Source organism: Chlorocebus sabaeus, chromosome 13, assembly GCF_047675955.1.
Source record: "Chlorocebus sabaeus isolate Y175 chromosome 13, mChlSab1.0.hap1, whole genome shotgun sequence".
Classification (NCBI taxonomy): Eukaryota; Metazoa; Chordata; class Mammalia; order Primates; family Cercopithecidae; genus Chlorocebus; species Chlorocebus sabaeus.
Window position 1 is genome coordinate 37,399,790 of NC_132916.1, and position 3,586 is coordinate 37,403,375.

A 3,586-nucleotide genomic window follows, 5' to 3' on the forward strand; every position below is an offset into this window, starting at 1 on the left:
TGCAGTTAATCAAAACCTTTGCATCTTGTTCCTTTATTAGCATGTTCAGAAAAATAAATGCTATAGGCAGACGTTATGACTTAGTGATGCTGTCTAAATGCTCAGTTCTCAAAGGCATTCTGCATTGCAACCACTGTTGCTCTCCAGCGGCAAAGCCCCAGAATGTTGACTTAGGGAAAACAGCCCATGAAACCTGTGAATAGCTATCTTTGACTTTTGGCAAAATCAGCATTAAAAGACTAATAAATAAATAGAAACAGTCTAAACATTCCCTTGTTTGAATAGTTACACATGTAAATGTTGTTAGTCTTTGGTGAAATTGCCAAGTCAAACTTTGCTTTATTAACTAATTTAGGGTTTTTTAATCCAAAAAGACTCCCCTGGGGAGTATAAAAGATAATTTTCCATTCAGCAGATAATCTGTAATCTGGTACAAGTTGGGAGGAGAGGAGACGTGGTCTGATAAACTGTTCTTCCAGTTGGTTTGCAGAAATAACTGTTAGCAGGGGAGGGAAAGGGGAAGCCAGGGAAGAGCTGGAGGTGGTCGGGGAACGGGGTGGGGCCTGGTGGGAGCATTTGGGGGAAGTGGAGCCCCCGGGCTCTGTCCAGAGGAAGTGAGGCTGGTGAGGCTGGTGAAGCTGCGTTCGCTGGGCAGTCGGAGGGGACAGGAAGCACCAGAGGGCTAGCGGACTCGCCCTGCTGGTAACTGCGCCATCCGGACCAGCCCTGCCTGGCCGCAGGTGCCCTGGATGAGGCCGCCTGCGCGCCCCGAATGACTTTATAATAGATGGATAAAGTGGGAAAAATGTGGAATAACTTCACATACAGGTGTCAGACTCTCTTCGGTCATGAGGGAGGAAGCCGTAGTGAAAATGTGGACATGAACTCCAACAGATGTTTGTCTGTCAAAGAGAAAAACATCAGCATAGAGACTCAACTCCTCAGCAACAAAGCAGTCCTGTAAGAGAAAATGTTGCCTTACAACTGGGATTAAGCCCTTCAAAGAATTCTTCAAGGAGAAATCAATATTGTGCCACTGAAATCCCTCAAACTGTTGAAATAAGCCTTAAAAAGGATAATGAGTCTGGTGTTACCCCAGGAAAAAGGCTTGCCCGAAGAGATTCCTACTCTGGACATGCTCCATGGGGTGGAAAGAAAAAAACGTTCCTGTTCTACAAAGGCCCAGAGTTCATTGGAAACTAGTTCAACCATTATGGAAAACAGTATGGCGATTCCTCAAGGATCTAGAACTGGAAGTACCATATGACCCAGCCATCCCATTACTGGGTATATACCCAAAGGATTATAAATCATGCTGCTATAAAGACACATGCACACGTATGTTCATTGAGGCACTGTTCACAATAGCAAAGACTTGGAATCAACCCAAGTGTCCATCAGTGACAGACTGGATTAAGAAAATGTGGCACATATAAACCATGGAATACTATGCAGCCATAAAAAAAAGATGAGTTCGTGTCCTTTGTAGGGACATGGATGCAGCTGGAAACCACCACTCTCAGCAAACTATAGCAAGAACAGAAAACCAAACACCGCATGTTCTCACTCATAGGTGGGAACCAAACAATCAGATCACTCAGACTCTGGAAGGGGAACATCACACACTGGGGCCTATTATGGGGGGGGGGGGGGAGGGATGGCATTGGGAGTTATACCTGACGTAAATGACGAGTTGATGGGTGCTGACGAGTTGATGGGTGCAGCACACCAACATGGCACAAGTATACATATGTAACAAACCTGCACGTTATGCACATGTACCCTAGAACTTAAAGTATAATAATTAAAAAATGAATTAAAAAAAAAAAGTTCGGTGGAACTCGAAGTGGACTTCAAAGTAGAAAGAGGCGCTACGGCGTAAGTTCTGTACACGACATGGACAGTACTTCCAGCAGAACTGTAGGAAGTCGCCCTCTGAGACAGAGGTTGCAGGATACTGTGGGCTTGTGTTTTCCCATGAGAGCTTAGGGCAAGCACTCAAAGCCTTTCCTTTCCAATAGAAAGAAAAATTCAGGCCAGGCGTGGTGGCTCACGCCTGTAATCCCAGGCTTGATCACTTGCAGTGGGTGGATCACTTGAGGTTGGGAGTTCGAGACCAACTTGGCCAACATGGTGAAACCACGTTTCTATGGTGAAACCCCTGTCTCTACTAAAAATAGAAAAATTAGCAGGGCGTGGTGGCACATGCCTGTAATACCAGCTACTCGGGAGGCTGAGGCAGGAAAAACGCTTAAACCCACGAGGCGGAGGTTGCAGTGGGCCGAGATCACGCCATTGCACTCCAGCCTGGCCAACAAGAGCGAAATTCTGTCTCAAAAAAGAAAAAAAAAAAAAAAATCATCTTTCTGAATTAATGCTTGAGAAATGTCCCTTTCCTGTTGACTCAGATTTAGCCCCAAAATGGCATTTGATTAAACAGCATACAGTTCCTATATTCAACATTTTTTGATACATTTGATCCATCTTTGGTTTCTAGAAGATGAAGATAGGCTTAGAGACAGAAGGCGGCTTAATACTGAAGAAGAGGTTGATCCCCTCCCAACGCACAAATACATACTTTTGAAGCTACCGCACAGGTAAATAATCCATTATGTAAACTGGGACCAAAGTTAGCTCCTGGAATGACTGAAATAACTGGGGACAGTTCTGCAATTCCACAAGCTAACTGTAACTCGGAAGAGGATACAACCAACCTGTGTTTGCAGTCACGGAAGCAGAAGAACCGTTAGGTATCTGGAGACAGCCATGCTCGTGTTAGCAGACAAGGAACTTGGAAAGTCCGCACACAGATTGATTACATACACTGTCTTGTGCCTGATTTGCTTCAAATTACGGGGAATCCCTATTACTGGGGAGTGATGGACCGTTATGAAGCAGAAGGCCTTCTTGAAGTGAAACCTGAGGCCTGAAAGCACGTTTTTGCTCAGGGACTCTGCGCAAGAGGACTACCTCTTCTCTGTGAGCTTAGCGGTGGCAACGGATCTCTGCATGCCCAAATCGAGCAGTGAAATCACAACTTTAGTTCTGATGCCCACGATTCGTGTGTACTTCACTCCTCCACTGTAACAGGACTTTTAGAACACTATAAAGAACCCAGTTCGCGCATGTTTTTTGAACCATTGCTTACCATATCACTCAATGGGACTTTTAGCCTGAAGTATATCCGTGGCGTGGTAATCGGCAGGTGCACTAAGTATGATGGAATTGATGGACTTCCTTTACCCTCAATGTTACAGGATTTTTTAAAACAGAATCGTTATAAACAAAAAGTTAAAGTTCGCTGGTTAGAATGAGAACCACTCAAGGCAAAGTAAACTCTACTGTCCCAAAGGGTGTTCACTAGGTCCGCTTTCACGTGCATCAGACGGTACACCTATAGAAAGCACACATAGCAGTGCTAAGTTTTTTCATACTGTATGTTAGCATCTGTCAGATGCGACCTGCTATTATTCAGATAAATATGGTACCTATTGGAACAACAGAGGATAGAGCTACAGGTGTTCAGTAAGACTGCAAGAACATTTCTCTGATTTATCTAACAGTTTGATTTTTAACGGCTGCAGTA

General features: G+C 44.5%; 1 pseudogene; it reads left to right on the top strand.

The window, feature by feature from the left end:
• Positions 1-612: 612 nt before the first annotated feature.
• Positions 613-3,335, top strand: LOC103241015 (suppressor of cytokine signaling 5-like; annotated as a pseudogene).
• Positions 3,336-3,586: the final 251 nt, after the last annotated feature.